This window comes from Lolium perenne, chromosome 5, assembly GCF_019359855.2.
Source record: "Lolium perenne isolate Kyuss_39 chromosome 5, Kyuss_2.0, whole genome shotgun sequence".
NCBI lineage: Eukaryota > Viridiplantae > Streptophyta > Magnoliopsida > Poales > Poaceae > Lolium > Lolium perenne.
Genome location: NC_067248.2, coordinates 89,877,394 through 89,890,745, shown reverse-complemented (window position 1 = coordinate 89,890,745; position 13,352 = coordinate 89,877,394).

The window sequence follows — 13,352 nt, the reverse complement described above, 5'->3', positions numbered from 1 at the left end:
TAGCAAAAGAGGCAATGCGAAATAAAAGGCAGAATCTGTCAAAACAGAACAGTCCGTAAAGACGAATTTTTCTGAGGTACTTAACTTGCTCAGACGGAAAAACTCAAAACTAATGAAAGTTGCGTACATATCTGAGGATCACGCACGTAAATTGGTAGATTGTTTTGATTTTTCTACAGAGAGTTCTATGCAAATTCGTGGCAGACAACAATTTTGTTTCTGTGCAGCAATCCAAATCTAGCATCAACTTTACCATAGAGACTTTACTTGGCACAAAAACATGATAAGGAGAGGTTGCTACAGTAGTAACAACTTCCAAGACTCAACAATACAGCAGTAAAATAAAACCATGGGTTATCTCCCAAGAAGTGCTTTTCTTTAACGCCTTTCAGCTAGGCGCAGAAAGTGCAAATCAAGTATTATCAAGAGAAGAAGCATCAACATTATTACCTCGGGAGTTGGGAGTTTTCTCAAATATGCATTGTATCTTATCTATGTATGGAACTCCCTTTTCAATACCTTTAGGCTTACTATCCTCCTCAAATAAATTTTCAGGGACAATCCAATCAAAATTCTTTTCTAATGCCTCATGCATTCCTATGAGTTTATGAGGTATTGGTATTTTAATCTCCCCCTCACAATTGGCTTTATTAGTGTATCTTAGCCTATTTTTTTCCCTCCTTTCAAGGATATTTGCAAAATTGGTACACAAGCCTAGCATCTTATGTCGAATAAAAACTTCCCTAGCTTCTCTAGCTACATCACCAAATTCTCTAAGAAGGGTTTCTAAAACAAAATCTTTCTTTTCTCCTTCTTCCATATCACCGAGTGTAAGAAACATATGTTGCATTATTGGATTGAGATTAACAAATCTAGCTTCCAACATGTGCACTAAAGAGGCAGTAGCAATTTCATAATTAGGAGCAAGTTCTACCAAGGATCTATCTTCAAAATCTTCAGCCTTACTAACATGAGTGAAAAATTCTTCTATATTATCTTTTCCAATGATAGACCCACTACGTACCGATATATCTTTCAAAGTAAACTTAGGATGAAGCATGATGAAATAAACAAAAGTAAACTTGATTAAGTAAAAGCAAGTAACTAATTGTTTTGTGTTTTGATATAAAGCAAACAAGACAGTAAATAAAGTAAAGTAAAGCAAGACAAAAACAAAGTAAAGAGATTGGATGTGAGAGACTCCCCTTGCAGCGTGTCTTGATCTCCCCGGCAACGGCGCCAGAAATTTAGCTTGACACGCGTGAAGCACACGTCCGTTGGGAAACCCAAGTGGAAGGTGTGATGCGTATAGAAGCAAGTTTCCCTCAGTATGAAACCAAGGTTATCGAACCAGTAGGAGTCAAGGAACACGTGAAGGTTGTTGGTGGAGGAGTGTAGTGCGGCGCAACACCAGTGAAACCGGCGCCAACGTGGAACCTGCACAACACAATCAAGATACTTTGCCCCAACGTAACAGTGAGGTTGTCAATCTCGGCTTGCTGAAAACAAAGGATTAAACGTATAGTGTGGAAGATGATGTTTGTTTGCAAAGAACAGTAGAGAACAATGATTGCAGTAGATTGTATTCAGATTTAAAAGAATGGACCGGGGTCCACAGTTCACTAGTGGTGTCTCTCCAATAAGATAAATAACATGCTGGGTGAACAAATTACAGGTGGGCAATTGACAAATAAAGATTCAATACATATCATGATGATCACTATGAGATTTAATCAGGGCATTACGACAAAGTACATAGACCGCCATCCAGCATGCATCTATGCCTAAATAGTCCACCTTCAGGTTAGCATCCGCACCCCTTCCAGTATTAAGTTGCAAACAACAGACAATTGCATTAAGTATGGTGCGTAATGTAATCAACACAAATATCCTTAGACAAAGCATCGATGTTTTATCCCTAGTAGCAAAAGCACATCCACAACCTTAGAACTTTCTGTCACTGTCCCAGATTCAATGGAGGCATGAACCCACTATCGAGCATTAATACCCCCTCTTGGAGTTACAAGTATCAACTTGGCCAGAGCCTCTACTAGCAACGGAGAGCATGCAAGAACATAAACAACACATATATGATAGATTGATAATCAACTTGACATAATATTCTATATTCATCGGATCCCGCCAAACACAACATGTAGCATTACAAATAGATGATCTTGATCATGTTAGGCAGCTCACAAGATCTAAACATGATAGCACAAGAGGAGAAGACAACCATCTAGCTACTGCTATGGACCCATAGTCCAAGGATGAACTACTCACGCATCAATCCGGAGGCGGGCATGATGATGTAGAGCCCTCCGGTGATGATTCCCCTCTCCGGCAGGGTGCCGGAGGCGATCTCCTGAATCCCCCGAGATGGGATTGGCGGCGGCGGCGTCTCTGGAAGGTTTTCCGTATCGTGGCTCTCGGTAATAGGGTTTTCGCGACGGTGGCTTTAAGTAGGCGGAATGGCAGCGCAGGGGGGCACACGAGGGGCCCACACCATAGGGCAGCGCGGGCCCCGCCTTGTGGTGTCGCCACCTCGTGGCCCCACTTTGTATCCCTTTCGGTCTTCTGGAAGCTTCGTGGAAAAATAAGACCCTGGACGTTGATTTCGTCCAATTCCGAGAATATTTCCTTTGTAGGATTTCTGAAACCAAAAACAGCAAAAAACAGCAACTGGCGCTTTGGCATCTTGTTAATAGGTTAGTGCCGGAAAATGCATAATAATGATGTAAAGTATGTATAAAACATGTGAGTATTGTCATAAAAGTAGCATGGAACATAAGAAATTATAGATACGTTTGAGACGTATCAGTGTGCACCACTTTTTGACGGATGAATAAGTCATTTTGTGCAGGTAGTACTTGATTTTTGGTGGAGAAGTGGGATCACACAAATCTAAAAGGAAGCTCACATGATCTTCAGTTAGATACATGTCGTTTCCAAACATACACTGCTTATCATACTTTGTGCAACCCCTGTGTTCAGGTCCTGATCATGCAACATATAGAAATATGGTATCATTGGGAAGCAGATTATGAAATAGTTTATAGAGCTGATTGATACGTCTCAAAAGTATCTATAATTTCTTATGTTCCATGCTACTTTATTGATGATATCTACATGTTTTATACACATTATATGTCATTATTATGCATTTTCCGGAACTAAGCTATTGACGAGATGCCGAAGTGCCAGTTCCTGTTTTCTGCTGTTTTTGGTTTCAGAAATCCTAGTAACGAAATATTCTCGGAATTGGACGAAATCAACGCCCAGGTTCCTATTTTGCCCGGAAGCATCCAGAACACCCGAGAGCCACCAGAGGAGGGCCCTGTGGGCCCCAGACGACAGGGTGGCGCGGCCAGGGCTGGGCCCGCGCCCCCCTAGTGTGTCGTCGCCTCGTCGACCCTCCGACTCCTCCTCTTCATCTATTTAAGGGTCCCTGACCTAAAAACCCCAGAAAAATAAGCCACGGTACGCGAAACCATCCAGAGCCGCCGCCATCGCGAAGCCAAGATCTGGGGGACAGGAGTCTCTGTTCCGGCACGCCGCCGGGATGGGGAAGTGCCCCCGGATGGCTTCTCCATCGACACCGCTGCCATCTCCACCACCATCTTCATCACCGCTGCTGCTCCCATGAGGAGGGAGTAGTTCTCCATCGAGGCTCAGGGCTTTACCGGTAGCTATGTGGTTCATCTCTCTCCTATGTAGTTCAATACAATAATCTCATGAGCTGCCTTACATGATTGAGATTCATATGATGATGCTTGTAATCTAGATGTCATTATGCTAGTCAAGTGGGTTTTACTTATGTGATCTCCGGAGACTCCTTGTCCCACGTGTGTAAAGGTGACAGTGTGTGCACCGTGTGGGTCTCTTAGGCTATATTTCACAGAATACTTATTCACTGTTATGAATGGCGTAGTGAAGTGCTTATTCATATCTCTTTATGATTGCAATGTGTTTTGTATCACAATTTATCTATGTGCTACTCTAGTGATGTTATTAAAGTAGTTTTATTCCTCCTGCACGGTGTAATGGTGACAGTGTGTGCATCCGTGTTAGTACTTGGCGCAGGCTATGATTATGATCTCTTGTAGATTATGAAGTTAACTATTGCTATGATGGTATTGATGTGATCTATTCCTCCTACATGGTGTGAAGGAGACAGTGTGCATGCTATGTTAGTACTTGGTTTAGTCGTGTCGATCTTTCATGCACTCTAAGGTTATTTAAATATGAACATTGAATTGTGGAGCTTGTTAACTCCGGCATTGAGGGTTCGTGTAATCCTACGCAATGTGTTCATCATCCAACAAGAGAGTGTAGAGTATGCATTTATCTATTCTGTTATGTGATCAAAGTTGAGAGTGTCCACTAGTGAAAGTCTAATCCCTAGGCCTTGTTCCTAAATACTGCTATCGCTGCTTGTTCTTTGTTTCTTTGCGTTACTACTTTGCGTTACTACTGCTTGTTTAGTTCCTACAATATTACTACCATCAACTGCACGCCAGTAAGCTATTTTCTGGCGCCGTACTACTGCTCATATTCATTCATACCACTTGTATTTCACTATCTCTTCGCCGAACTAGTGCACCTATTAGGTGTGTTGGGGACACAAGAGACTTCTTGCTTTGTGGTTGCAGGGTTGCATGAGAGGGATATCTTTGACCTCTTCCTCCCTGAGTTCGATAAACCTTGGGTGATCCACTTAAGGGAAAACTTGCTGCTGTTCTACAAACCTCTGCTCTTGGAGGCCCAACACTGTCTACAAGAATAGAAGCACCCATAGACATCAAGCTATTTTCTGGCGCCGTTGCCGGGGAGGAAAGGTAAAAGGTACTCACACTCCGGATCTCGGCTACTAAGCTATTTTCCGGCGCCGTTGTAAGTACTCAAAGCTATTTCCTTTAGACTCTGCAATTGCGACATTTGGTTTCTTGTTTACACTAGTTAGGCATAATGGACAACAATGACCTTCTTATTCTATTTCCTGATTTAAGACATGGATGGTTTGATGCGAAAATTAAAAAACCCATGGAACATATTAATATGAATGCTTTGAACACTATTGTTGCTAATGCTATGGAAAATTCTAAGCTTGGGGAAGCTAGCTTTGATGAGCATGATATTTTTAGTCCCCCAAGCATTGAGGAGAAAATTTACTTTGATGATACTATGCCTCCTATATTTGATGATGAGAATAATAATGATAGCTACTTTGTTGAATTTACTCCCACTACAACTAATAAAATTGATTATGCCTATGTGGAGAGTAATAATTTTATGCATGAGACTCATGATAAGAATGCTTTATGTGATAGTTATATTGTTGAGTTTTCTCATGTTGCTACTGAAAGTTATTATGAGAGAGGAAAATATGGTTATAGAAATTTTCATGTTACTAAAATGCCTCTCTATGTGCTGAATTTTTTTAAGCTACACTTGTTTTATCTTTCTATGCTTGTTGCATTATGCTTCATGAACTTGTTTATTTACAAGATTCCTTTTCATAGGAAGTATGTTAGACTTAAATGTGTTTTGAATTTTCCTCTTGATGCTCTCTTTTGCTTCAACTTCTATTTCTTGCGAGTGCATCATTAAAACTGCTGAGCCCATCTTAATGGCTATAAAGAAAGAACTTCTTGGGAGATAACCCATGTGTTTTTTTTTACTACAGTAATTTGTTTTATATTTGTGTCTTGGAAGTTGTTACTACTGTAGCAACCTCTCCTTATCTTAGTTTTGTTGCATTGTTGTGCCAAGTAAAGTCTCTATAGTAAGGTTCATACTAGATTTGGATTACTGCGCAGAGACAGATTTCTTTGCTGTCACGAATCTGGGCTTAATTCTCTGTAGGCAACTCAGAAAATTATGCCAATTTACGTGAGTGATCCTCAGATATGTACGCAACTTTCATTAGTTTTGAGTTTTTCCATTTGAGCAAGTCTGGTGCCATTTTAAAATTCGTCTTTACGAACTGTTCTGTTTTGACAGATTCTGCCTTTTATTTCGCATTGCCTCTTTTGCTATGTTGGATAAATTTCTTTGATCCACTAATGTCCAGTAGCTTTATGCAATGTCCAGAAGTGTAAAGAATGATTATGTCACCTCTGAACATGTGAAATTTTGATTATGCACTAACCCTCTAATGAGTTTGCTTGAAGTTTGGTGTGGCAGAAGTTTTCAAGGGTCAATAGAAGAGGGTGATATAATGTGATCGAGAAGAGTGAAAGGTCTAAGCTTGGGGATGCCCCGGTGGTTCATCCCTGCATATTTTAAGAAGACTCAAGCATCTAAGCTTGGGGATGCCCAAGACATCCCCTTCTTCATCGACAACTTATCAGGTTTCTTCTAGTGAAACTATATTTTTATTCGGTCACATCTTATGTACTTTGCTTGGAGCGTCTGTGTGCTTTTATTTTCATTTTGTTATTTTCATTCTCTGAATAAGTTCATCCTTGTGTGGGAGAGAGACACGCTCCGCTGGTTCATATGAACACATGTGTTCTTAGCTTTTAATGTTCATGGCGAAGGTTGAAACTGCTTCGTTAATTGTTCTATGGTTGGAAACAGAAAATGCTACATGTAGTAATTGGTAAAATGTCTTGGATAATGTGATACTTGGCAATTGTTGTGCTCATGTTTAAGCTCTTGCATCATATACTTTGCACCTATTAATGAAGAAATACATAGAGCTTGCTAAAATTTGGTTTGCATAATTGGTCTCTCTAAGGTCTAGATAATTTCTAGTATTGGGTTGAACAACAAGGAAGACGGTGTAAAGTCTTATAATGTTTACAATATGTCTTTTATGTGAGTTTTGCTGCACCGGTTCATCCTTGTGTTTGTTTCAAATAACCTTGCTAGCCTAAACCTTGTATCGAGAGGGAATACTTCTCATGCATCCAAAATCCTTGAGCCAACCACTATGCCAATTGTGTCCACCATACCTACCTACTACATGGTATTTCTCCGCCATTCCAAAGTAAATTGCTTGAATGCTACCTTTAAACAATTCAAAAGTTATTACCTCTTATTTGTGTCAATGTTTTATAGCTCATGAGGAAGTATGTGGTGTTTATCTTTCAATCTTGTTGGGCAACTTTCACCAATGGACTAGTGGCTTCATCCGCTTATCCAATAACTTTGCAAAAAGAGCTGGCAATGGGATTCCCAGTCCCAAATTAATTAACAAAAATAGACACTCCTCCATGGTATGTGATTGTTGGACGGCACCCGAAGGATTCGGTTAGCCATGGCTTGAGAAAGCAAAGGTGGGGAGGAGTGTCATCATAATAAAACTAAAATAAAAAGGCACTCCTTCATGGTATGAGATTGTTGGCAGGCACCCGAGGATTCGGTTAGCCATTGTTTGTGAAAGAAAGGTTGGAAGGAGTGCCACCCAAAAATAAAATAAAATGGGAGCCGCTCTTTGAAGGTTTGTCTGGCAAGGGGGTTAGAGTACCCACTACCATTCGTTGACAACAACAAACACCTCTCAAAACTTTACTTTTATGCTCTCTTTATGTTTTCAAAATAAAAGCTCTAGCACAAATATAGCAATCGATGCTTCCCTCGTCGAAGGGCCATTCTTCTACTTTTATATTGAGTCAGTCTACCTATTTCCTCCCATCTCAAGAAGAAAACACTTCTGTGAACTGTGTATTGATTCCTACATACTTGCATATTGCACTTGTTATATTACTTTACATTGACACTATCCATGAGATATACATGTTATAAGTTGAAAGCAACCGCTGAAACTTAATCTTCCTTTGTGTTGCTTCAATACCTTTACTTTGATTTATTGCTTTATGAGTTAACTCTTATGCAAGACTTATTGATGCTTGTCTTAAAGTACTATTCATGAAAAGTCTTTGCTTTATGATTCATTTGTTTACTCATGTCATTACCATTGTTTTGATCGCTGCATTCATTACATATGCTTACAATAGTATGATCAAGGTTATGATGGCATGTCACTTAAGAAATTATCATTGTTATCGTTTACCTACTCGAGGACGAGTAGGAACTAAGCTTGGGGATGCTGATACGTCTCAAACGTATCTATAATTTCTTATGTTCCATGCTACTTTATTGATGATATCTACATGTTTTATACACATTATATGTCATTACTATGCGTTTTCCGGAACTAACCTATTGACGAGATGCCGAAGTGCCAGTTCCTGTTTTCTGCTGTTTTTGGTTTCAGAAATCCTAGTAACGAAATATTCTCGGAATTGGACGAAATCAACGCCCAGGTTCCTATTTTGCCCGGAAGCATCCAGAACACCCGAGAGCCACCAGAGGAGGGCCCTGTGGGCCCCAGACGACAGGGTGGCGCGGCCAGGGCTGGGCCCGCGCCCCCCTAGTGTGTCGTCGCCTCGTCGACCCTCCGACTCCGCCTCTTCGCCTATTTAAGGGTCCCTGACCTAAAAACCCCAGAAAAATAAGCCACGGTACGCGAAACCATCCAGAGCCGCCGCCATCGCGAAGCCAAGATCTGGGGGACAGGAGTCTCTGTTCCGGCACGCCGCCGAGATGGGGAAGTGCCCCCGGAAGGCTTCTCCATCGACATCGCTGCCATCTCCACCGCCATCTTCATCACCGCTGCTGCTCCCATGAGGAGGGAGTAGTTCTCCATCGAGGCTCAGGGCTGTATCGATAGCTATGTGGTTCATCTCTCTCCTATGTAGTTCAATACAATAATCTCATGAGCTGCCTTACATGATTGAGATTCATATGATGATGCTTGTAATCTAGATGTCATTATGCTAGTCAAGTGGGTTTTACTTATGTGATCTCCAGAGACTCCTTGTCCCACGTGTGTAAAGGTGACAGTGTGTGCACCGTGTGGGTCTCTTAGGCTATATTTCACAGAATACTTATTCACTGTTATGAATGGCGTAGTGAAGTGCTTATTCATATCTCTTTATGATTGCAATGTGTTTTGTATCACAATTTATCTATGTGCTACTCTAGTGATGTTATTAAAGTAGTTTTATTCCTCCTGCACGGTGTAATGGTGACAGTGTGTGCATCCGTGTTAGTACTTGGCGCAGGCTATGATTATGATCTCTTGTAGATTATGAAGTTAACTATTGCTATGATGGTATTGATGTGATCTATTCCTCCTACATGGTGTGAAGGAGACAGTGTGCATGCTATGTTAGTACTTGGTTTAGTCGTGTCGATCTTTCATGCACTCTAAGGTTATTTAAATATGAACATTGAATTGTGGAGCTTGTTAACTCCGGCATTGAGGGTTCGTGTAATCCTACGCAATGTGTTCATCATCCAACAAGAGAGTGTAGAGTATGCATTTATCTATTCTGTTATGTGATCAAAGTTGAGAGTGTCCACTAGTGAAAGTCTAATCCCTAGGCCTTGTTCCTAAATACTGCTATCGCTGCTTGTTACTGTTTTACTGCGTTACTACTGCTGCGTTACTACTGCTTGTTTACTTCCTACAATATTACTACCATCAACTGCACGCCAGTAAGCTATTTTCTGGCGCCGTACTACTGCTCATATTCATTCATACCACTTGTATTTCACTATCTCTTCGCCGAACTAGTGCACCTATTAGGTGTGTTGGGGACACAAGAGACTTCTTGCTTTGTGGTTGCAGGGTTGCATGAGAGGGATATCTTTGACCTCTTCCTCCCTGAGTTCGATAAACCTTGGGTGATCCACTTAAGGGAAAACTTGCTGCTGTTCTACAAACCTCTGCTCTTGGAGGCCCAACACTGTCTACAAGAATAGAAGCACTCGTAGACATCAGTGATCATCTGCATCATATATACATGGGTTTATATTCTCTATATGGTATGAGATATATACACACGTTTACCATATTCAATTAATGCAATTTCTTAAAAAAAATCTTGTACCATTCAAAATTTAGAGCACTAAGACATGGAATACGAATTATTATACTACATACCTCTAAGCAGAAGCATCTCATTGGGCACTTCATCACTTTCATTGTTATATACCATTATTGCGTCAGCAATGCAGGTTGCCATCTCTTAAATAAATACATAGATTTTTTGAAGCAAGATGCACACATCAAAGTAGGAGTGCATATATATATGTCAGTGTAAGCACAAATAAATGTTTGGCACATCAGAAATAATATTATTATGTTAACTAGCACAAAATGCATCTTGCACTGGCGTCAGCTAGTTCTCTTTTTATTCTGAAGAAATACAACGATCCCACAAACATTCTGGCTACTCTTCAACTAAACCACCCCATTGCTAGTACGATTGCTAGTGTGTGAGGCTCTAGATCGAAGCACCGTGCTACGGTTTGGGGATTTAGTTCACATACCTGGAACTGTGGCGGCGAGCAGCGATGGCGGGGAGGAGCGTCAGGAGGAGCCGTAGAGAGTAGTGACGGAGAGGAGAGGCCACGAATCGGCAACCGGCGGCTGGGAGATGCTGCAGCGACGAAATTTCAGACAGGGCAACGGACAATGAGGATAAGTGCCACCGCCCCCCAATTTGTCCCCGAAAAATTTCAGATTCGAAGCCAATTATTCCTATTAGGCGGTTATAAATTGGAACCATCTCCAAACACAAATATTTCGAAGCTGCCGCCAGTTTTACGTCTGATACGGTCGAAATATTTAACCGTCTCAACATTATTATTTCAACTTAAACTATGATTATTGGTGGGATACATTTTTGGTGGAAATTATATATGTTTGAACATAGAAACATGAGTTCATTTTAGATTCTACATAAATATAGTCTTCAATCCGATAACATTACCAAGTGACAAAGTAAGCACATTAAACAGACTTAATACATGGTTCATTAAGTAGCTAACAACAAAGTACAGGGTACCAAGTCCCTCCCTACTAGATCCTCCGAGTATCAATACTCCTCCTAGTCCAAGTACGAGTCATAGCCCGAATCCGACGGCGAAGATAATCTCCACCCTCCGAGTCGGAGTCGTGTGCATGGGCCTCCCAGTGATGAGAATGGCTTGTCCAATCTCTAGATGCTCACTACGGATGAAGTGTTGCCACCGTCACCAGTGAAGGAGATGCGGTGATCCCAATCCGTCTTGTAATGGACGATAGTAGAAAGGCGAGCACGTGCTCCAGCGCGTAGTTCAGCAAAGCCATGTGGAGGGAGATTAAGATGACAAACCATGTTCTTAGGTAATTTCTATATTGAAAAAGTGAGATAATTCATTTGATGTTACACGACCATTATCATAAAATATATAGCTAGGATCAGTTGAAATAATATATATACGTACCATCAGATGCCACTTAACATTCTTCCTCGTTAAACAGGTGAAAAATGGCACCATGGTGAAGGAATTCCTTGGAGGCATGATTTGCTGGAGGTGTTCTTTCTCAGCATCGGTAAGTTTGCATCTCTGGGAGATAAGTGGAGATATAGGCGGTTTGTCCTCCTCTTCGTCCTCTTCTTCTTCACCACCACTGTTGTTCAGATAGATGACAGTGATCATCGTGACTTTGTCTTCCATCAACCAAAATCAAATGAACTCACTATCATCTCTGGTTACACGGTGATGGGCAATGAATTGACGCCACCCTTCGCCTCCCAATGGAGTCCTAGTTGGCTCTTTTTGCACTTCAATCTTGTAGTGCCGGCCACATGTCCCCCGGAATTGCACACTATCTCCTGTGAGGTCATTGAATTCGTCCCTTACATTGCATAGGACAACCTATGCACCAAAAGCAGAAAAATATATTACTACATTTATGCTAATTGTCATGCAATACAAAGTTTGGAAGCTAGGTACAACATTTGTGTAACTAGTAAATTATAGTACCACTGAATTTATGAAAGAACCCGGTAGGAGATGAACACCGAAAAGTTTCCCCGTTTGGAGCCGTCTTGCTTTGCAGTGGGTAATGCAAACTTGGCACGGTGCCATATCCTATAGAAGAAGTAACAATGTTTCTTTCCATGAGGGTTAGACCTCACGCTTTGTTAATTTCCACCAAAATTACACTATGAACATGCTACAAGATAAGTTTCAAAGGTAATCCAATGAATGAAAAGAGGTCTACCAAAGGAGGCCGAGGGAGTTCGGTGGTGGGGTAGCACTCACCGGCGCGGGAGTCATCGGCAGCGATGCAGGGCGGAATCGATGCGGACCGGGCGCGGCGTCGGACCAGCGGTGGGTCAAACGGCCCGCTGTAGAGTCGTCGATGCGGATGAGCGCGGCTGTCGGACGGCGAGCGTCGGCGGGGTTTATTTGACTGTCGGCTCGGGAGAAAATTTATTCGGAAACTCCACAATAGAAAGGACTCTAGAATTTGCAAATTTTTGAAAAAAAAGTTAAATGAAGTGCATATATGATTAGTAGTGAAGAATGAAGCTATACACCACAAAAAAAAATACAAAAGGTATACCACATGGGACAAACTTTGGATTTTCCCCCGATATGTATGATCTTCCAGCGTCGACACACCTTTTTCAAAGAAAATTATTGCAAGTGTTTGGGAATTGAATAATGTTTTTCCCACACCATATAAGTATTCTAAAATGAACATATTGGCAAGATTCATAATTATCTGACAATTTTTAGATATTATAACAATTAAAATCACTTTAGCTTGTGTAGTGTAACATCCCAAATTTCAATAAAAGAGAGAAGAAGAATTTCAGAGATACAAATTTTGGAACCAATAAAAACTTTTTAAACTTGCATATAGTGCCCTGTATAGGACTTGTGCATTTTGAGTGTTATGCCATGATGATTGTGTTATTGCTTGTTAGATGAACTATACAACCCTAAAGTGATCAAGTGAGGATCACCAAACAAATAAACCCAAAAGAGAAAGAAATCAAATAAAAGTAAAACCCTAAAAACCCTAACACATGGCCTATGCCATTTTTACAAATTTGATCCTAAACCCATTTGATCTTCACCATTAGTTGCAATATGATATTAAAGAGTTATTACAACTTTGAGAATCAAAGAAATACCATTTAAACCAAATTCAAAAATCCAAATATGATCACATAAGGTAATGGTCATTTTTTACTTTTACAATCTGGTCACCACTTTGAGCCTCTATATTTCAAGATTTCTAAACTAAACAAATTCAAATCTTTGCATGTCATCCAAGTACACAACAAGAGGAACAACTTCTGTAAAGACCATCATACCAAATTCTTTTTGGATCAAGAGTTATGATCAAGCAAAGAGGAGACTTGGAATCAAATGCAACATTCCCAATTTTCAAAATGTGAGCAAACTAAGCCAAACCTTGACCACCACTTGACCTAGCACTGCTCCCCTGACCTCACTCTACCCATCCCATGCAAGAAATCGACATGGACACG